This window comes from Equus asinus, chromosome 14 (assembly GCF_041296235.1).
Source record: "Equus asinus isolate D_3611 breed Donkey chromosome 14, EquAss-T2T_v2, whole genome shotgun sequence".
Lineage (NCBI taxonomy): Eukaryota > Metazoa > Chordata > Mammalia > Perissodactyla > Equidae > Equus > Equus asinus.
In genome coordinates, this window is record NC_091803.1 from 73823 (window position 1) to 96246 (window position 22424).

Genomic DNA, 22424 nt, shown 5'->3' on the forward strand with positions numbered 1-22424 from the left:
CATGTTTATCAGCTATCTTTGTTGTGTTTGTCCTTTCGCGTCAGACCCATCTTTTAATCGATATGATAATCATTATTTCTAAGAAATTCCCATCCATAAGGGGAGTGGATCTCTGACAAATGTTTATCATTGCCTTCCTACTAGGTTTTTCGTCTTTACTTTTGTAGTTATCTTAAATTATGATTTCTTTTTTTTTTTTTTTGAGGAAAATCAGCCCTGAGCTAACATCTGCTGCCAATCCTCCTCTTTTTGCTGAGGAAGACTGGCCCTGAGCTAACATCCATGCCCATCTTCCTCTACTTTATATGTGGGATGCCTACCACAGCATGGCTTGCCAAGCTGTGCCATGTCCACACCCGGGATCCGAACCAGTGAACCCCGGGCCGCCGAAGCAGAATGTGCAAATTTAACCACTGCACCACCAGGCCGGCCCCCAAAATTATAATTTCAATGTCTACTCAAATCTATTTTTCGTGTGCTTTCTCACGTATTCTTCTAAAGATGTCATTTTTACCTTAGAGCCAGTAAACATTGTGCTGTTTTGTTTTGTCTTCTAGTTCTTTCGTGGTTTTATTTTAAAATCAAATCTACCTAGAATGTATCATATTCTAAGGGGATGTGGGAAAGTGTAACTTTATCATACGTAGTTTATTTCTTGATCCCGTGTCATTGACTGAATAAGCTTCTATTTACTAATCGATGATGATGCTATTGGCACTTAGTAAACTATTACATGAACACGTGCCATTATTTCTTAAATTCTGATTCTTTCGCAGTGGTCTGTGCTCCTCTGCTGACACAGATGACGATTCTCGCGGCTGCACCAGATCTTCGCAGGGTTTTAGCTTCACGCTGTGGTTGACCATCTGGTGCAGAACCTCGGTCCTCGATAGTCTTCTCTCAAAAGCTGTGGTTCTTTGCGTTCACTTACGCTTCCAGACAAGCTCTGCGTCACATCGGCAGGTTTAAGAGCCGCACGTGACTTTGCTCTGACTTATGCTCAGTCTTTAAACCTGAGAGTTCTCTCTCTGTCCCGTCGTTGCCTCCAGGTGACGTGTCTCCTTCGTGAGCTTCTCCATGTCAAGCCTCTGCCTTTCCGGGTAGGTTTACTCCCTGCTGGTTACTGTTGAGATGGGGTCTCAGATGGTCCCTATGACATGTTCCAAATTACTGCTGACTTTCCACATGAGACGTGCTCATTCTACCACTGATTTCCCGCCGCTCTCTCAATGTCCCAGGACCTTTGCTCGCCTGCCATGCTGCACGTCCGGTTGGGTCTGGCAGGAGACGTCCTGATAGGAAGGGCCACCACGGCGCCCTGGGGAAAGACTCCTGGAGGCTCTCGGGCAGCCCTGCCTGAGGTCACTTGGCGGGCAGGAGTCCTGGTCCTCGTCCCGCCCGCTCCCATGCCCCACACACTTGCCAGAAACGCCCGTGTGGTCCCACGGTTACTCACCCTTGCCCCAGCGCCCTGTGCTGTGGCATCTGTGTCTCTTTCCTTTGGCTTTGTTTGTCTGCTCTTTACACATTTTCTAACTTTCCAGTGTTTCAGTGAGAGGAAGGGCAGGGACAGCACTGAACGCCACCAGCCCAGGTCATCTCTCACAGCGCAGCCTTAAAAAGATCCAAGGGCCCCCCTACCGTGTCTCAATGGCGTTCGCTCACTTAAGGAGCAAATGAAGGCCAAGCTCCATCTTCCCACGTCCTGCGAAGGCTGAGAGTGACTGTAGCCTCTCAACCACAGAGGACGGGCTCCTACGGTCAGCCGTGGCCCTGGGACACCTCCCCCTGCTCAGGCAACGGGCATGGAGACCTGGGAAAATCCCTCTCCCCATGACCTGGGTCAAGAAGCCCCAGGGCCCCTTGGGAGCTGGCTCCGCCCTGTGTCCCCAGTGATATGCGTCTGGGGCTTCCTGCCGGTCCCCCTGGGCCGTGCGCACTGGGGAAGGTTGCCATCTCCGCCTCATGTCTGATTCAGTTGTTTCCTGAGGATCTGGGTTACAAAGAGAGCAACCCTCCGTGAAATCCACTTTGTGCCTTTTCCTCCAAGGACTTTTTAAAAGTACATGTGGAAAAAATTCGGGTTTTCAAAAATAGTAAGTGTTATGCAATAAATGGCACACTTCCTCTTTTCCATTAAAACAGAAAACACGTGGTTATTTTTAGCTCCGAGGTCCACGAGGAAGCGGGCAGCAGCGTGTGCCAGTGTGAGCACAGAAAGCTGTCTTCACCAGCTGCCCGAGCCCCTGGGGTGGGGTGCATGTTAAGGGACCTGGGGCACAGTCAGTGCTGCTGTCGGTGATGGTGACGCGGGTCCCAGTGGAAACCACCACCACGGAGGAAGCCCCCACCTTCAGGCAGATGAACCGAGCTGAGGCCCTGCAGCCCCAGACGCGGTTCCCTCTTGTGCAGAACCAGGATGAGGGAACTGAGACCGTGGGTTTATGTAAAGTGAGGTTTAGTAAGAAATGTGCCCGAGTGCTCAGGGCACCTGATACTCAGTAGACGGAAACTGTTAGCGCCATTGCTATCACTGTGTTTGTCTTTTGATTTTGGCTCTGTGCAATAACCCCCTCCAGGGGCCAGGATCCGATGACTCCCTCTTCCCAGGGGACACCGACCCCACATCTCGCCTGCCCAGGGGACGTCGGGAAGCAGGGTGGCCCCGAGGACATCACGCAGTAAATATCAGGCATCTGACAGGGCTCCCAATGGCAAAGCTGGAACGATCTGAGGAAAAAATAACAACAGTGTTGGATCACCACCCACAGACTGGAGTGTCCATGAGTCCACATTGATATAAACACACATTCAAACAAACAAACGGGGGAGAAGAAACACTGTCTCCCCACAGAAAAATTCGTATTAATAAATGAAGAAGGAGAGAGGGAAACAATAACACTACTGGGCAAACAGCGGCATGTTGATAGTCTCTGGCGGCTGGGAAAGTCTGGGGAGACACAGGGAGGGGCCTCTCCCCTGGTTGTGCTGATTACCCAGAGCTGGTGAGAAACGGTCTCTGGATGCGTCTTTAGGTCAGAGCTTCTCCAAGGCTCTCCCTGCACGACCCCCGCCAGGTTTTCCTTTCATGAGTCTGGTACCCGTTAACCTCAGGGGAATTCTGATTTACAAGACGTCCGAGCCTTGAACCACAGAATTACGAAAACCACAGACTTGAAATGAGGGTGAGAGGAAAAACATAAAGCGAACACATGCAGTTAGACGTTTCAACACGTTGATTTTGCACAGATGCCCTGGGTCCCACCACCCCTCTGACCCCGGCCCCACCGCTCGCCCCGGCCTTGTCTCCTGAGGAACCAGGTCAGGGTGGCTAGAGAACGGGAAGAGGCTGGAGAAGCCAAACCCACAGGACAGACAAGCCAGACCCTGAGCCCACTGAGGAGCCAGGAGAAGGGGGAGTGAGGGCAGCCTCTCTGCCTGCAGGACAGATGGACAGACAGACAAGAAGACAGGGATGGAGCCCCGCGGGGGGCACACAGAGAAGAGACACCAGAAGCTCAGGAACGGAGCCCCCACGGCTGGGAGGCCACAGCCGGACGAGAGGCGCTGTCCTCTTATCTTGGACGAGGTTGGTATTTCTCCGAGTGACTCTGCAGGACAAAGCCTGGATCCACGCAGGCGACGGCCTCGACCTCAGGGCAGATGGGAGGCCCGTTCGCACCCCTTCAGGTTCTCCTGCCAACAGGGTGGTGAGGCCCTGCAGCTCTGCCCTCTGATGGGAGAAGAGGAACGTGTTTCGATTTGTCTTTTCCTCCCTTGTGACGCTCACGCCCAGGCCCTGTGGTCCGTTTTGTTGTTCGTCTCTTAAAGCTCTTTACTCACTGAGGTACTGGACTTCTTACGTAACTGTCAAACAGATGGCCCCATCGTCATAGCTCTGTGATCTGCTTGTCACTCATGCACTATTTTTAAGTGAGGTTAGACTTACAAATCCTTCCTGTTTTCTCCTTTGGGTCCCATTCTGAGGTGAAGGCCACACTCAGGGACCCACAAACATGGGTGTTGAGAAGCCGAACCGTGGACTGAATGACACAAACGAGAAGAACGGGGTCACGAGGAGGAGACGGGAAGACGTGCAGGCCCCCGGGGTTGGGTTGACACGGGGCCCGGGACGGACACCACGGACACTGATGGTGCACTCCGAGCCCCAGCTGGGACAGTGGAAGGCGGGACAGACAGGCCCCGCTCTGGTCGTGTGCAGAGCCCAGCGTTGGGGAGGGAAATCGTCACCTCCACCTCGTGGGGCCCGGCGGCCTGAGAGTTGAGCTGCTGAGACAGCAGCTGGAGGAAAGCATCCAGGTTCACGTAGCGTAAGTTTTAGTGACACGGGGGCCTCGTGAGGGTGATAGAGACCCAGGGAAGCGGCAAAACCAAATGCTTTTCGCTGGGTCGAAGGAGGAGAGGAGATTGAGGAAAGTAACAGAGACACCTGGAGAGAGAACAGAGACGAGAGTGACTCTGGTGAGGTCAGCTGCACAGAATTCTCGGAGGCTCCCCTCTGGAGCTGACGGTTCCCTCCTCCTGGCACGGGGCAGCACCTTCCTCCCTGGTTTACCTCCTGCCCTCAGGAAGGAAGGGGGCTCAGAACACTCTTCTGGCACCTGCTGTTTTTCCAGGGTCTTCAGCTCAAACAATCTCGCCCAAGTGGCATTTCCGGGGTCACACATTCCACCCCCTTTGCTAGAGGACAAGTCAGAAGATGGGGAACAGTCGGAACGTGCTGCCTTCTGCATGAATGAGAAATAAGCAATGAGGAGCCTCCTGAATCTTCCCCAGGGTGACTCCAGGCACAGGTTGGGGGCGCTGTGAAAGGGCAATTTCTTTTCAAAGTAAAATCATGGCTTATGCAAACATAAAATGCACACGTTGCAGTTTGTTTAACTCATGAATTAACGAGGGAACCAGTAAGATGTTACAACCAGTTCACAGCAGAATCCAGACCCATTCACATGCAGACAATCAGAAATGCTGAAATAAATTTACAAATAGATGCGAAATGGGTCAATCCCTACAGGGTGATAATCAATTTCATTTGAACAGACAAAATTTATTTGCATTTCTACAGGCAAGAATTATCTGCATTATTTCAAGCTTTCTACAGTCTGAGAGTTGTAAAATAGCTCAAAGGGAATGAAAGGCACAGGTCCCAGTAGAATCACAATCCAGGGGGAGCTGGACACACAGCAGTGGTTTTTCGAGTTTTCCCATTTCCATTTTTCACAGTTTTTCTAGCAGGCTGCTGACAGCAAACACGTTCTGTCTGTGTGGCCAGGACGCTGTGTGAGGCCACCTCGTGCCCTGGCCGGGGGTCCTTTGGAAAACTGAGCCGGGACCAATTACTAGGGGTGGGGTGCGGGCTGCAATCCAGGGGAACAGGAGTGGGGGGGTGACCAGGAAGAAAGGAGAATAAATGCAAAGTGGGGCCTTTCATTTTGTTCTGAGTGGGCTGCAGATTATGAGGAAGACAGTGAGACTATGGCTCATCGGGGCATCTCCAGGGAGGCCACGTGGAACCACCGCCTCGAAAAGCTCTGTGGGTGGGGAGGGAGGGCGGGCAAGCAGTTTACCTTGCTGGTCCCTTCCCGCTGGCCCAGACCCCTCCAAACAGCCACTGGCCTTTGCCCAAAGCCGGGGCTGTGACCACTGGGGTCAGGATGACGGAGGCTGGCATCTCAAACCAGACAGGAGGGAGGACGGGGGAACAGTCTGTGTGGGATGGAGCAGACAGCAGGCAGTCCTGCAGTCCGTGGTGATCTTGTCACGGCCCCCACGCTCTGGGGCAAAGTCTGGGCCTGGGCGGCATCTGAAGGAGAGAAAACACTGCCCCATCTCTGCCCAGGTGTGGGGACACTGTGACCACAGTCGGGGCGGGGGTGACGGCAGGTGGCTGCTGAGCTGCTGCTTCTGGGCCGGGTGCTGACCCCACTGGCACGTGAGGTCGGACAGTCACACCAGGAGCCCTCACTTGTCTGAGGAGAAAACCATTAGCCCCTCTGGATGCGGGGTCTCTGATGATAACGGCCACAGATGCGCGTCCAGGTCTCCATCTTCTATGTCACACCCCTGGGCTCTAGGACCCCACTCCCATGGGGCATCATCGGGATCTTTGACAGAAGGCCGCCCTCCGGCCACAGGAGGGTCCTTCCCTGAGCTCCTGAGGGCTGGGGTTGTCGCGATTTACAACCCTTAACAGGTGACTGCCAGGCAGGGGCACAAACACTCAAAGCCACTCACCTCCAGACGGGGACACCTGCGAGCCATGACCTGCAGAGTCCGGAGTTCCTCCACGGGATGGAGCCCTTGTCCCTCCACAGGCCTGCATGCACCTCCTCCCCATCCCCGTCCACTCCCCACTCCCAGCCACGTTTCCGGGGAGCATGTCCTTCATACAAATCCTCATCTCAGAGTCTGCATCTGGAACCACACCCACATGCCGCTATCCGAGTTCCGTTCCAGGAAGGTGTCTGTGGGGTGAGCTGGGAAGAAGGGGGGTGCTCTGCATCTGGGGACTCGGACTCTGCCCGGGCGCCTCTCCTGGGCCGGTTTTCATCTGTGTCCCTTCCCTGTGACGAACTACGGCCATGCGTGGTTCAGCTCTCAGCGAGCTCCAGGCCCTTCCAGAGAGCTGTCACACCAAGCATCGCCTTGGGGACCCCGAGCCTGCGGCTGGCGGTGTAACCGCAGGCCCGCCAGCACCAGGTCAACTGAGCTATCTCTTATCAAGAGTGGTTGAGAATCGCCTTTCAGGAAACAGGAAACGTGCCAAGTCACGTGGCCAGAGCACACGCAGAAGAGGAAATCTTGACTTGAAGTGACCGTGGAACCGAAGATCCCCCTTCCCACTGAACCCAAGGACAGAATGCGACTGGAGATTGAAGGTCGGGCTCTCATCAGAAGCGAGGGCCCTGGTTCAGGAAGATCCAGTGTTAAAATTCACGGAGAATGTTTAGAGCCCCGTCGTAAACAGTTAGAACCCCGTCATAAATGCTTGAAGCCCAGCAATGGAAACCCGTCCCCCCAGAGTTTGCGCATGCCTAAATGTTCTCTAGGCCCCCTAAATTTCACCCCAAATCCTGCACTGGGGAGACAGATGAGGGCCCCCTGCCTCCCTGCAGGTCAGCCTCGCAGAATAAAGCTGGTCTCTTCGCAAAGGCTGATGCCCGACTAGCGGCTGTTTATGTGCACCGGGCAGAGAACCTCATTCCGTGTGGTCACTGTCAGAGCGAAGGCAGTTTTGGGGGCGCAGGCAGCTCCCTTGGGCCCTGCAGCGAGGCTAACCGTACACACACACACACACATGAGGCTGGGAAACCACACGGCAGGCTTTGTGCAGAGATGCCTCGGGGTGTAGGACCACGTGTGTGTGTTCCCATCTGTTGTTATTCATTTGTGTGCACCAACCTCTGCTCCACCAGCTCAGGCGGCTCTGGTCTCGGGGCTCAGCAGCCCGGTAAGACGCAGGTGTCAGTGGGGGTGACACCAACCACGTGGTCAGGTCGCGCCCACCCATCTACGCCACTTGCTCTTGCTCTACTGCGTAACTTGACCAAACGTTACATAAACCAGCTACGCATCGTGTAAAAGGAGAGAAAGTCGTTTCTACAATACACAGTTTGGGAAATCAAGACAAAGGCAAGTGAAGTCACTTTAAAAATTGCTTTTGAATTAGCTGCAGACAAGATACCTCAAAATACGAAAAACAACTTGTGAAAATTTGGAAGATTTCTGGTCTCAGGTGACTTTACAAACATATTCAAGTCTCAGTCCTGGTACTTAAAAAAAAGTACCAAAAGCAGGTATCTTAGGGGATGAAGTAAGCACGTGGTTTATACCAAAAATGAAAATAAGACTCCAGCCCTGACCGGCTGACTAGTCTCCACCCTACATGAAAATACAGAGTCAAGGCCAGAGCTGCCCAAACGATGACAGAGGAAGCAGAGGGTGGCCCCGGGTGTGCGGTGGCCCTGGTTGTGAGGTCACTCTGGGTGTGCGGTGGCCCCAGGTGCGCTGTGGCCCTGGGTGTGCGGTGGCCCTGGGTGAGCAGTGGCCCTGGTTGTGAGGTCACTCTGGGCGTGAGGCGGCCCCGGGTGGGATATTGACCAGAAGGGAGAGGGGCCTTTCTAGCGTGATGGAAACTTGATGCATCTCCATTGATTGTGCACCTTTATCAGAATTTATCAGCACGTACAGTCAGAATCTGAAGATTTCATTGTATGAAAAGTAAATCTCATGAACTTATTAAGAATTAATGCATATTTATAAGTTTTAAGTTAAAAATATATGCAAAGTATGTCTGCTTCCTTATTTTTTATTATCACTTTCACCATTTTAAACTAACTAACTTTTTAATTAACTAACAGACCATGTTGGCTTCAGAAATGTGTTCCTTCTATCTGTTACTTTCATAATGAAGGAATAGATGTATTTTAAATAAAATTTTATAATTTTCACCATCACCTGGGAGGCTCATGATCCTGTATGAAAGGGAAACACCGTCGTGCTAGAGTCAGAACTTTTCTGATTAGAAATTTAACAAAGTTGATGACCCTGAGTGTCCTGGAGCCTGAAACACAGAAAACGGCCCACCCTTGAATTCTAACAGGCCCAGCCAGCAGAGGCCAGGAACCCGCCCTCTCCAGCTCTCCTTTCTCCGGGCTGATGGGCAGGGGCACTGGGGACCCCAGGAGCCTGCTGGCCCCAGTTCTCCAGCAGGATGCCCACTGGGCCCATGGGGGAGGGGATCATCCGGGTGGGTCCCCTGGCTGGCTAGGGAGCTGCTGCCATTAGCAGCGGTGCCGACGTGTTAAATACACCTGTGAAAACGTGACTGAATGCTTGTCTGCCTGAGAGAACTTCACCCCTGCACCTGCTCCAGTCAGACGCGCGCCCTCGACCACAGCTGCCTGCAGGGCTGGTCACTGATGCGAATGCCAGCCTGGGATCTCTGTTCCTCCCTCCACCGGCCTCCTACCTCACTTCTCACCATCCCTGGGGTTCAGAAACCACTCCAGGCCCCCAGCAGGTCCAGAGACCCCATCTGCACTGCTTCCCTGAGACACACCACCAGCTGACAGAGAGGCTGCAGCTCCTCCTGCTGCGGTGGCCAGAGGCCCTGCTGTGCCTCCACGGGCTCCTGGGGACGGAGTCAGGCTCAAGGGCACGTGCTGCTTCTGAAGGAGTGGTGTGTGAACACGGGAGAGTGCCACTGTCTCCCTGTACACACGGTGCAACGTGTGGGTGAAGCCACCTGCACGAGAGGCAACGAGGCGAGGGCAGACAGCTGCTGCTCTGCGGGCCGGGGTGGCCCTCCTGTCTGCCCATCTCAGGCCGGACACTGCCCCGCACTGGGCCTGCAGCCCCAGGCAGACCCCCACTCACAGGGTGCAGAAGACGGAGCCCGGCTGGTGTTCCCGGCAGCTGGAGTTGACGCTCACCTGGCGTCTCTTGTGGGAGGGGTTTCTGGCCAGTGTCAGGCTCTGACACCACTGGAGGCCCTGGGAGACCTGGAGGGACTGGCCTTCTCAAGTGAGCTGAGGCAAGAGGACCCCTGAGGGAGGCCTGAGGGAGAGGCTGAGCTCCAGACTCCAGCCCCACAACGCTGGGTGATTCTGAGCCTCTCGGGGCCACGCCAGGACCCAGGGGTGCCCGGAGGGAGCACCTCCCAGGAACCAGAGAGCAGCTCTCCCCAAAGCCCCTTGCAGGGACGTTTGCTGATAAAAGAATGAACTGCAGGGAGGGCTGGAGCAGCCACGCCCTGGGCGGATGGGGTCCCTCATGCTGGAGTGGGACCCCCCTCTCCCTTCTGGGTCAGGGCTCAGCTCGGCTCTGCCTGCTCTTGACCCTCTGCTGGCCCTGCCAGGCTCGGCAATCAGGCCTGCAGGCCTGTCCCCTCACAGCTGCTCCATGCTCTGGGCTCGCACCATGTTCATCCCTGCACATTCGCGGTCCAGAGGTCAGGGGTCAGGAGAGCACAGAGGCGAGTGCGCACAGAGACACCTGGAGTGCCACGCAAGGGGCCACAGGGTGCTGACCCCGGAGGGCCCCTTGGAGTTTCAGATCAGGGGGCTCCAGTAAGGGGAGACCCCCAGACTAGGGGCCTCATCTCAAACGCCTCATTAACGCTTTATGGACGGTGACTTGGCAGGAACCCCACACCCGCCACGCAGGGAGTCCCTTGCCCACGGGCCATCCCAGAGGAGCAGCTACCAGGCACCTCATCCTGGGGCGACTCCCTCCCTTCCTTGGGGTTCTCTTTGCAGTTACGCAACTGGGGCCACCAGTGGCAGACATCACACGCAGAGGTCACTTTGACCTTCGTCACAGCATCTGCCCTAAGGCACTCCCTCCACCAGGGAGAGGGCAGTGCAGGTGGACATCTAGGGACGGCAGCCACTCCCTCCCATCAGGCCTTTAGTGCCCACATCTCTGAACACGGGATGGCATGTGGGGACTCCAGGACTGGAGCCTCTCGGGGGGGGCCTGCGTCTAGTTTCCAAAGCAACTCTGACTCTCAAACCATTGGAGACCCCTCCGTATTCGAGGTACTCTCCTGATTTGGAGGAGAGATTTAGAATAAGTATGTAAGATCGGGCAGAGCTGTGATACAACACGAGCCAGCATAGCTGAGCTGGAGGCCATGACAGACATGCTGCTGTGAGGTGGCCAGCACCAAGCCTGGGACCAGAGGAGGAGGAACGTGGCAGCACTGTGGTGCGTCCTGTGCCAGAATCGGGACCTGGACACAGGAGAAGCGTGTGCGTGGTGGGCAATCCTGACAAACCAGGATGGGACCGCTGGGCTGTCTCCTGGGAATGTGAGCGCCGCAGACTGTGGTTACCAGTCGAGGTCAGCCATAGGTGTGACGAGGATAGAGGTGTCACACACTCCTACTTCTGGACAGAGAGTGGTCTCTGTGACTGATGACGACCAGCCTGGTGTCCCCCTGGCGTCCACTGCAGCTGCTCCCACGGGGGCCAGAGCCCAAAGCACAGGACCCACTGCAGGCGGGGCAGGCGGACCCTGTGCCAGATGGAGAATTTCAGGAGGTCTGGTTAACACCGAGATAGTCCAGTTCTCAATGGGGGTCGTGGCCACCCAGGTGCTGACATGTTCCAAAATTCACCAGACGCACACTTAACATGGCTGCGTTCTATCGTACGGAAGTTACACCTCCATAGAGCTGACTTTCAGTAAGAAACAAACCGTATCTGGGGCGATACATCTTCTACTGGGTGATTATAAAGCCCTCAGCACTCGCTCGTTCCCCTCGTTTGTCAGCACCACCCAGGGCCCGTCCTCGCACGTCTGCAGCCCGAGCGCAGTCTGCACAACACCCACGCCCTCCTCGACCTCTAGCAGCTTTGTTGCCTCTGACAGGAAACAGACAGTAACCTGCGAATGCGGCACATCCAACCCTCGGCGTGTCAGTTGGGTGGCAAGTGTCCACTGTGTCTGCCAGCCTGGGCACGGCGCTAGGAGAAGCTGGAGGTATGAACTAGTGTCCACACCGTATCCTAGAAGGGCAGAGACACAGCGGAGTAAGCGCAGACCAGTGCCAGTAACTGGATACAGGGCCGTGGCCAGAGCTCAGGGAGGCTGTAACCACGGGCCACCAGGACCGATTCAAACTGACCGTCTTACCAAGAGCGACTGAGCTGTGTCTCAGGAACTGAGAGGCCTCTTGTCCAGTTCAGGCCTGTTGAGACCACCAACCCACCACCTGGACCTGGCGAATGCCCAGTCAGTGACCCTCTGCCATCAGGGGCTGCAAACCCCACCCTCAGGTCACCTAACACCTCATCTGTGAGTAGGCGTCCTGTGAGAGCATGGAGCTTGACTACGCTGGTGCAGGCCTTCAAATACGTCACTTCCCTCCTCAGTCGCCGTCTCCACACCTCAAACCACCCCCCATCCCACAAATTGAACGCAAGTCCTGGGTCTGGGACACACCTCTGAGAGCTCTGACTCCCGCCTCCTGGCTGGCCGACCTCGAAAAAGCTGGTGGTGTGATCATTGGCTCTTTACGGGCATCGGGCAGAGAACCCTGTCTTTGTGTGGTAATGTGGCCACAGAGAAGGGATGCACATGTCCTCCAGGTCAGGGAGGGATGCGGAGAGGTGGCCTCTGAGGGCGGTCTCAGAAGACACAGCACAGAGGGAGGAAGGAGGGAGCATGAGAAAGGGCATCCCAGACAGGTGACCTCGGAGATGGGAGAATGATGAGGGACCATGTCTTTCAGGGACCACAGCAGCTCAGTGAAGCTGGAATGCAGGGAGCAGGGCAGAGGCTGGGCAGAAATAGAGAGAAGGGAAAGGAGGGAGGGACGGAAGGAGGGAGGGAGGGAAGCAAAAGAAGGAGGGAAGGGAAGGATGGAAGAGGAGGGAGGGAGGGAGGGCAGAAGGGAAGGAAAGGAGGGAGGAGGGAAGGAGGGAAGGGGGGAGGGAGGGAAGGAGAGGGAGGGAGAGGAGGGGGAGGGAAGGAGGGGGAGTGAAGGAGGGAGGGAGAGAAGGAGGGAAGGAGGGAGGGAGGGGAGGGAGGGGAGGAAGAGGAGGGAAGGAGGAGGGAAGGAGGGAGGGAAGGAGGGGGGAGGGAAGGGAAGGAGGGAGAGGAGGGGGAGGGGAGGAAGGGGAGGAAAGGAGGGAGGGAGGAGAGAAGGGGGAGGGAAGGAGGGGAGAGGGAAGGAGGGGGGAGGGAAGGAGGGGGAGGGAAGGAGGGGGGAGGGAAGGAGGGGGGAGGGAAGGGAAGGAGGGAGGGCGGAGGCTAAGTCGGGCCCCGCCCAGGAGGCGGGAGCGAGTCAGCGCAGAGGGAGGCAGCGAGTTCAGGCGGGCGCACAGCCGCGCCCCCTCGTGCAACCGCGGCCCGCCCGCGGGTGGCCTCTGCTCGCCCCGATGGCCGTGCCTGGGCGCCCGGTTACCAACGCGGCCGTGACGCGGCAGCCGGCGCGCGGGGAGGGCGGAGCGGCCGAGCGCTCTCACGCCCAGCGCGGGCGCCGCAGCCCGCACGTCCGCCCGCTCGGGGCCGTTTCCTCAGGCGGCGGCTCCGGCAGCAGCATCGCGCCAGAGCCTCGGACGGAGCCGCGCGCAGCCCCGAGTCCGGACGGCGGGGGGCGAGCGGTGGGGGACGCGGAGGGAGGCGACACGGAGGGGCGGGGAGGGCAGCCACCTTCTCTCGCGACGACCTGGCGGGATGGGGGGGCGGGGTCGCGGGCCCGGGCGCTTCCGGACGCCTCCTGATGGCGTCACAGGCCACACGCAGCAGGCGCCAGGGACCTCCTGCGGGAGGGGGCACGCGCAAGGAACGGGCCTGTGGGACAGGGCAAGAGCCTCCCCAGCGCGGCAGCCCGCCCCAGCGCGGCAGCCCGGGGCCTCCAGTCTGCGCGTGCGCAGGGGCCTCCGCCACACCACGCGTGCGCAGTGTCATCCTGTCGCCCTGCCTCAGGCTGGTGCTAGTCTCCCTGAGCACCCGTGGGCTTCGGGCCGCTCAGGTCGGGGCCTTCTCGGACTGCCCAGTTCCGAGGCACACGGTCTTTACAGCGTTTCCGCCGGCAAAGGACCCACCCCTCAGCGCTCCTGACCACCATCGTGACCCGCTCCCCGCGGAGTCTCCGCTTGAGGGCGCAAGAGCTACCTCTCCCCTCGCTGTCTCCCCTCACGTCTCCTGGCAGTCAGGTCGCTCAGAGCCCGCACTCCGCTCCGCGCATGCGCGGAACCCCTCCTCGCCTCCCCAGCGGTCCCTACCTGGGTTTGCGGCACTCCCGTACTCCGCGCCTGCGCAGAACCCCTTTCGCCGCCTCAGCGGTCTGGGAGGCTGAGTCCTGCGGCGCTTCCGTACTCCGCTCCGCGCGTGCGCCGGGTCTGTGGCGCGCCCTCCGCTCTACGCGCGCGCGGGGCTCGGGGAGCGCGGGGTCGCGCCGGATCCGTGGGCTCTGCAGTCCGGGTTGGATCGTGTGGTGCGGTCGCCGCCCGCACAGACGCACATACGTGTAGATTTCCAGTTTTATGGAGGGTTTCTCTAACGGGGACGTCGTGAGCTGACGTTTTCCTGAATAAACACCGGTGGCCTTTCTGTACGCACGTGGTCACCGTGTCCCCGTCGTCCCTGTAGCCCCGGGCCCGGTCATCGCCGCCTCGCTCAGGGCGGGGGGTGCGGGGCCGGCGGCGGTCCTGCGGCCTCACCGGGTGCTGTGTGGGGTTGTCCCTCCCTGGGGCCTCGGCCACCGGAGTCCGGGCTGCGTGTCCGGGCCGGGACTCTGCGGGGAGGGGCGTCAGGACACCGGGGAGGGTTTGGGAAGGGAACCCCGGGACCTTCCGGGCCGGGAAGGGGTGGCCCTGGGGGGCAGGTCACCGACGGCGGAGGCCCGCAGGGACTGTGGGGTCCTTCCACCTTCAGGGGGGAAATGGGCTGGCGTCCACGAGGAGGGTCTAGGGGTCCCCGCTGGTCTGCGAGCGTGGCCGTTGTCGCCCCCATGCGCCCCACAGGGCGGCCTCCCTCGACGGCCCCCGTGGACGCTCCGTGACTACGGCAGAGGGCCCAGGAGGGGCGGTCAACCCCGGGAGGGAGGCAACCTGTGCAGCAATGGGAGCGAAGGAAGCTATGGCGCGACTCCTCCGTGCGTCCCAGGGCCGAGGGTCAGAGGGCACCTCCTTCCCCTTCCAGTGGGTGGTGGGCCGGGCCGGGGCCAGAGGCCTCTCCAGTGCGGGCTTTGCCCACCTAGCGGTGCCCCTTAGCTCCCACATGCTGCCTGAGACGCCCAAGCCTGTTGGCAGTTGTGTTTCTTGAGGTTTCCGGGCTGTGGGGTGCATGGGTATTGGCCGGAGGATGTCCTGTCCTCATCTCTCACTGGCAGGAGTGATGTATTCAGGGAAGACAATGATGGACAGTCCAGGAGTCATGCCAGATGTTTGAGATGAGACAAGGAGGGTGGGCCAGGCTGGAGTGTAGGTGGAAGAGGGAGGATCTGGCACCTGGCGGGTGGGAAAGGGGACTTGGGCCTGGCAGAGCGGAAGGGGCAGGCCAGCCAACCCAGGGTCCCCATGGGCACATTGGAAGGTGTCCTGCGTTACAGGGGAAGACAGGGTTAGACCTCGATAGTTAAGTTCCAATCCCAGAATGTTGCCTGGAATTTGTACTATAATTGTGTTTCAGATGATATTTCTACTTGATCTGTCTCTTTCTCTTAAAAATGGAATCCAGCGTGGTGACTGAGACTGTTTTGGTTCTGGTTAATCAAGGTTTTACTGCACTAAGATTTTACTGGCTGGTTATAAATTAAATATAATTTTGGGCTATCTAACAGTGCCTTTGTGCAACTCTCACTGTTGCAAGTGGAGGATGAAATGAGTGCAGGGGACGCGAATGCGGTCTGTTCGTCATCAGTAACTTTAATGGAGTTGGGTGAAGCGGCCTGTCAGGAAGACCCAGCCGACCAGGCTGCCTCCGCAGCCTCCTCCAGAAGCCCCTCGCTCAGTTCTGGGGGCTGGAAGGCTCTCGGAGACGGAGGGAATGACAGACGCAAATGAAACCGTTCAGTACTGTCTTCTCAAGGTCTATCAGCAGTCACGTCCACCCCCGGTGGTTTGGTCCCATCCCTTGTGGTTTTGTCCCGGTTTATCTGAATTGTTTGTGCAGAAACTGTTTTTCCTCAGCTGAGAAGACCTGCTTACGTGCACGTTTTCTTTTTAGACAACTGTCTGTTGTCATAGGCCTCTTTTTCCATCTGTTCTTGAGGAATTCCTGGGAAGAATGTGGACGAGGCGTGAGAAATGACCTTCACCTAGAAGCAGGTCCCCACCGTAGGGTGAGAGTGGAAACTGGTGCTGTGTTTTTAGATGAAATTTCTTTGGTAAATAGTTTCTATTTTATCAATAATCCCCTGGCCGATGTTTTAAACTAGTATCTGTAACACTGCCTAAGACTTTGGAATAAATGGATTTCAGTAAGGAAAAGCCGTCTCCGAGAGCTGTGTTGTAAAGGGGGCTCAGCAAATAGGATGGAGAGGAGACCGACAAATGAGGGGCCCAGGGCCACAGGCGCAGGTGAAAGCCAGACAGAAGCGAAGCCACGTCCGCGGCACATGGCACTGGTGCCTCCTGAGGAGAGAGCTCCCTGCACCCCACACGGGGGTCTGAGGTTGCCTTTCTAACTAGGTCAGGCTTCTTGTCCTGTCCATTTCTGGCCCGTCTGTGGTGCTGACTGCAGTGTGAGGTGGTCAGTGCCCGGCCCGGCCCGCCCCTCTGCTTCCCCCCCACCACTCCCCCGTCATCTGCTCTCTGGTCTGTAACCGTGATTATATCTCCCTTGGTCTTGGGTGTCTGTGTGAACAGTGCCGAGGCCAGGATGGCATTTCCCCCCTATGGGCCCAGGAGCCCACCCTGAGCCAGTGGAGGGAAACATTCCCAGCATTAAGGCCGAACACATTTTTTTTGTGTGCCGTTTTTTTCTTTGAAATCGTACCACATTTAGTTTCCTTCTGCTGATACCTTTTGTTTCTTAGCATTCATAATTGTGTTCTTCTTGATGAAAGTGTTGTGTACCCTCCCGTGTGCTCACACGGATCCAGCTCCTCTGGGCAGAAGCAGCTATGTGGGATTGTTTCCACTGTTACTGCCTTTTCTGGGAAAGCCTCCAGGCTCCTGCTGCATCTGGACTGGCCGTTCACTCTGCCTGCATGTGGCCATCATCTGGGACTTCTGGGCGAGTTCTGCTGTTTTGTGGGTTCTACACTATGAGTCAGTGTCCCCACAGGGCGCACAACATCATTCCTGGAGGGTTTAATTTGGGGACTCATCCAAAGACACGGGCAGAAAGCGGGAAGTCACAAAACCAGGCCAACATCCAGCCTGATGACGGCAGAGTCGTCCTCGCTCTGGCTGAGGGGGGAGGGGGGAGCGTTTGTGGATCCGTGGAGTCACCTGGGAAGGAGCGGCAACATTCTCTGAGGGCCAAAGAGAGATTCAGATGACCTGTCAGAGAATAAAGCCCAGACCTGCCCTCCTGCCAACGTCTGGCCAGGGGTCCTGCCAGCCAAGTAGAGCTGGAAGCCTGTGGACGAAGCCCCGCAGGCCAGCCTCCCGGCCCCTTGAACTAGGGCACGGGGGAGCATTTACACCCAGATGAGGGTAAACGCCACACAACCGGGCTTGTGCATGGTTTTGTTGGGTGTCTTGACTTTAGAAAGTGGTGAAGAAGATGTTAACCATGCAGATCGAATTCAGAAGTGTGTCCAACTCGCATTATGAACAGCAGAAAAACATTGAGGAAATGTTCTTCTAGGGTTGGAAACTGTAATCCAGCTCAGCTAGGAAGTCGTTGACAGAGAAGATCAGACATGGTTTTGTGGTTTCATGTTGTCTTACCCATTAATGCAAATAAAAAGGTTGACCAGCATGTGTGTGGGAATGACGCTCACTGGTCACTTACAGCCACAGGTCCCTCTGGATTCAAGAGTTCACCAAAATTCAGCAGAAGTGTCTGAGAATCCCTCAGCCATGTGGCGTTTACAATGCAGGGTATTGTGTATATTTATTATTTGTAAATTATGTGCTACAGATGCTTTATTTCACTAAAATTGATAATGTATATGCACACATATGCACACAGATTTGTTTGTTCCTTTACCAGCACGTCACGGCTGCCGCGGGGTCTGCCCTGGGATGGCTGCTTCCTTGTACTGGTCAGCGTTGTTTCCTATTGTATCAAATTCTTGAAGATTTTCAGTGATTATACTGAGCTCTTCTTATAATTGTGGCAAATTGCTCATTTACTCGGCAGACGGCCCTGTGGTCTGTGCTGAGCACATGGTGGTGGAGGGCGCGCCCTTGTCCTGGGGTGATCGGGCCCTGGGAGTCATGTCAGATCCCCAAGGCCTCACAGACAAGCCGGGGCAGCTGAAACCACATGCCGGACCTGCCGAATTCCCCAGACAGGTGTGACCGAGGGTACAGAGCACCCCCTCTGTTCACATAAATAAAATCCCCGTAAATGGGATGCATGAGCCCTATGTCTCATTTAAGTTGGTGAAAAGTACTTCATTTTTCATTTCATTTTCTAAAAATGTACGGTTAAGCCTGCTTATAAAATAGTTTTGTTCTGGGGGCTGGCCCCGTGGCCGAGTGGTTAAGTTCGCGCGCTCCGCTGCAGGCGGCCCAGTGTTTCGTTGGTTCGAATCCTGGGCGCGGACATGGCACTGCTCATCAGACCACGCTGAGGCAGCGTCCCACATGCCACAACTAGAAGGACCCACAACGAAGAATACACAACTATGTACTGGGGGGCTTTGGGGAGAAAAAGGAAAAAATAAAATCTTTAAAAAAAAAAATAGTTTTGTTCTGAAGCCTTGGATCAAAGCTGCTATGCATCTGGACAGGTGGCAGGTGTCTCTCGTCAGCAGGCTGCCCGGCCAGGTGCACAAGGTGGGGACCTGCTGTCAGTGCCACTGCTGAGCGCCGCTGTCGTGCCTCCCCCTGCGCCACGGGAGCCCTGTTCCGGAGGCGTCCTCTGGGATGGGGTGTCAGTCATTCTCAGTGACAAGTGGGCTTGCTCTAAAAACGCGTTTCTTCATGATGAGAGGCAGTCGGTGATAGTGGCTGGCCTTTCCACAATTCGGTTAGTTTTCTTTTTCCCAATTGTGTCAGGGAGCGACTCCAAACCCTCCGTCCGTTGCAGAAGACACAGCCCTTCCCACACCTGCCTCATTATTCAGTTCAACAGGTTGATGGGGTGTTGAAATGCGAAGAATCCAGGAGGCGACAGCATGAGGCTGAAACTACGGGTTTTTAAGTGAGAAGCAACAGTGACAGTGTTCATGCTTTCTCATCCCCAGAAACTGAATCCTTCCTCCTGCCCAGAGCCTGCATGCCGGGCTGTCGCTGCCTCTCAGGAACAGATGGACCGGTTTGGGGCTCCAGAGCTCGCTCCCCATCCTGGAAGCTTCTGTGCATGACCAGTGAGGCTGCCCGTCCATCCAGATGACGGTGTGAACCAGGCCTGCGTGGTCCTGTGTGGGGAGTCCACATGGCTGTCCACTCGCCCCATCTCCCCTCCTTCCCATCGAGGGCTCTTCTATTGGGGTAGACTGGCTGGGGCGTGGAGGGAATCAACATGCTTCTCACCCCTCTTCCAACCTGCCGGAAACTTCCACAGTGGAGGTTGAAGGAGGTCGACACATCACAGCCCCATCTCAGCTGTCGCTGGGAGGCTGGTCCTCGCTGGTGACCATGTCCCTTCTCTCCCATCACCCTGAGTCTCCAGCCTGTGACTGCCATCGGTGGCATCCCTCCCCGCCGGCAGCCGCCGCCCTTCTGGTGTTGGAGCTGCTCGGTGTCTGTGCTCACAGGGGGCCGAGAGGCTCCAGAAGGTGGAAAGCGGCTTGTACCACGTGATGTGACATTTCGAGAGACATTGGGGCTGTCTGAGCAGGGGGGACACTGTTCTGTGGGCACCACTGAGGTGGCAGAGGCTGGTGCTGGGGGCAGGTGACCCGACCTGCCCGGGACACAGTAGGGGGCTGCCAGGGTCACCTCTGCAAATGCCAGCGCAGATGGGGGCCTCAGGGTTTCCCTGCACAGCCACTTCTGGAGGGAGCCCTGTGTGGTACACGGGTGTGTTTGTGACGAGGGGCGTAGCTCACAACGCTCAGGATGATCCCAGAGACATCGGGGTGGGAGGCCGTGGGATGGCGGTGCAGCCTGTGAAAGTCCCCGACACCCCTGGGCTGTGGCTGTCCTCTCAGACTGACCCACAAGGCTGCCCCACCGTGCACGGTGGGCCTGGGGGAGGAGGCTGGAGCCCTTCTGATCGTTTTGGTTCTTCCTTGCAATAAGAAGCAGGCATGCGGCCTCCCACTGAGGCCCCGTCAGCGGATGCAAAGCCCTCCCTGCCGTCCACAGGGGCAGCACAGTTAAAGCAGAGATGGACGTCACTGCAGACAGGGCGGGACCTGACAGTTGCCCTCTTTCCGAAGCAGGGAGCAGATGGGTGACCCTTTGTTGGATGATGTGAAAGATGCACCAGTTTGTGAATTCCAGCAGAAGCTGATGTGGCCACTGAGTAAAGCCTGCTTCGTGGTTCATAAACCAGCTGCCTAACTGTGGCTCAGGAGGCCCAGAGAGACGGCCTGGCCGTCCTCCAGCAGAGGTCAGCCCAAGAACACAGGTCTTCTCAGGAGCCTCACTTTCTCTTCCTTCACGTCCGGCTGCTGTGCTCTGGAACATTCCGGACCTGCCTTCTCTACGGGACACGTTGGTCCTGGGTGGTGGCCGTGTGGCTGCTGATTGGGAACCGAGTGCAGGTGCGTGAGCTGGGCCAGGGGTCTCACACCTGTGCCCGGGCTCCACTCTGGGGCTGGGGCTGAGCCCCCCACGTGGAACTGGGACCTCCTGGCAGGTGACACGCTCCCTCGGGGGGCACAGAGGGTGCGGTGTCCATGAGTCTGCAGCACTGCTCAGCGTGGCCTGCGCCACGGTCTTGTCCACAGCCCGTGCACACGGAGCCGCTGCAGGAGAGCAGGCCTGGGACTGGCAGGCTCGCCAGGCACCCACTGCATGACCTCAGACAGGCCACCTCCCCTATCTCCAAGGCTGGGACGATGACACCCCCTGGGAGGCACATGTCCTGAGATGAAGAATCGGCCTGCGGACAGGCAGCGGCTGCACATGTCCCTCTCCAGGCTCCTCTGGAGACCTCTGCGCACCAGCTCTGTTCCCGCTCACGTCTCAGGGACACAAGCAGCCGGCAGGCTGTGGCTGGAGGGCTTGGTCTGCGGGCAGAGAACCCTGGTCCAGGAGGTCTTACCAGTGAGCACAGCCCAGGGCTGACCAGACACCAGCAGGAGAGCAGCCCGATGTTGAGCCATCTACTCAGTGGACTTTTCCACAACCGACGAGGTCAGAAAGGCGGGGGAGGACACTTGCCGTGAGTGACAGGCAGACAAAGCCGGGGACACCGAGTCAGAACCAAAGACAGTGCTGGGGTTTCCTGGAACATGTAGGAGCTGCCCCTGAATCCCACACCAGAAGGGCCAGAGTGATCAGCGGTTCTTAGACAGCTGCACGGGACCGAGGGCCTCCATGAGAACCAGGATGTGACAGGATGCTGACGCAGGCTCGGCCGATGCTGCAGCAGAGGCGGCCTTGTAACAGTTACAGATGTGGTGGTGTTGTTTGTTATTCTCTATGATTAGGTTCAGCTGCATCAACAGAAACCAGCATAACAGTGGCTAAAACAAGGCAGAGCGCGTCTTCTTTTACATAGAGGAAGCACGGAGGTTGGCCCTAGGAGCTCACATGATGTTTGTGGGGGGAGGGGGTGGCACCAGCGACCAGGAATGCTTCATCCCGCTGCTCGTGGCTTCCATTCTCCCTTCCAAAATGACTGCTGGAGCTCCAGCCCTCACATCTGACTGCTCCGTCACCCCAACTTCATCACCCACTTACACCGACTGCAAGTGAGGCTGGGAAATATGTCAATAATTCAGGTGACCGTGTGCCCACCTAAAGGTCAGGAGAACTGTCACTAAAGAGGAAAGGAGGTGTGATGTGAGGCACAGAACTTCCTCGACTTACGATGGGGTTACGTCCCATCGTGAGTTGAAAGGATGAGTTGGAAACGCACGCAATGCCCCTAAGCTACCGAACGCCGTAGCTCAGCGCAGCTTCCTTCACGTGCTCAGACACCTGCACTTGGGCAGAGTCACCCAGCACGGAGCCTGTTTTCTGTGATGTGATGAAGGTCTCAGGTAACTCACGGAGCACTGGACTGAAAGTGAAAAACCAAGTGGCTGTAAGAGTGTCGGTTGTCCCCCCTCATGATCGCAGGCTGACTGGGAGCTGTACTCACTGCGTATCACCAGCCGGGGAAAAGATCAAGATTCAAAATCCAGAGCAGTCAGTCTGCTGAATGCGTGTCACTTTCACTTCATCGTAAGGTCGGAAAACCGTAGGCCGGACCATCCTAAGTCGGGGACTGTCTGTAATAAGAAACATCGATTCCAGTCTTTGCCCCTCTCCTGACCACGACACCTAAACCTCCGTAATTTCCTGAGTGATAAGGTGCCGGGAGCATCTTCTGTCCTCATGTTTGGACCTTGACCCCGGTTCCCGACCCAGAGCTCCTTGTAACATCCTGGGCGATAGGAGCATCTTTTGTTCTGACGAAGTGACTCTTGGTGGGTCCTGGAGCTTCAGGACGGGAACTGGCCTCCAGAAAGACCACACCTCGATTAGCAGCTGGAACTTGCAGCCTCACCTCCTGTTCCCCACGGAGGCGGAGGGGCTGGAAGTGGAGTTAATGACTGATCATGCCTTGGTGATGAAGCCTCCCGAAAACCCCGACAGTGCAGGGCCTGGAGGGTTCCAGGCTGGGGAACGCATCCACCTGCTGGGAGGGTGGTGCCCCCAAGACCAAGG

The 22424-nt window shown here is 56.9% G+C and overlaps 1 long non-coding RNA gene across 8 annotated transcripts; it reads right to left on the minus strand.

Annotated features, from left to right (window-relative positions):
• Positions 1-246: 246 nt before the first annotated feature.
• Positions 247-16253, minus strand: LOC123276844 (uncharacterized). Of its 8 annotated transcripts, none has more exons than XR_006513428.2 (6): positions 11971-12385; positions 11413-11534; positions 6256-11040; positions 4577-4748; positions 2997-4450; positions 247-2730 (listed from the first exon to the last, which is right to left on the minus strand). It is a non-coding gene; the product is annotated as an uncharacterized lncRNA (long non-coding RNA). The 8 variants fall into 8 exon arrangements; XR_006513425.2 differs by having other exon boundaries at positions 5589-11040; XR_011494030.1 differs by lacking the exon at positions 11971-12385 and adding an exon at positions 13758-16253 and having other exon boundaries at positions 4577-11040.
• Positions 16254-22424: the final 6171 nt, after the last annotated feature.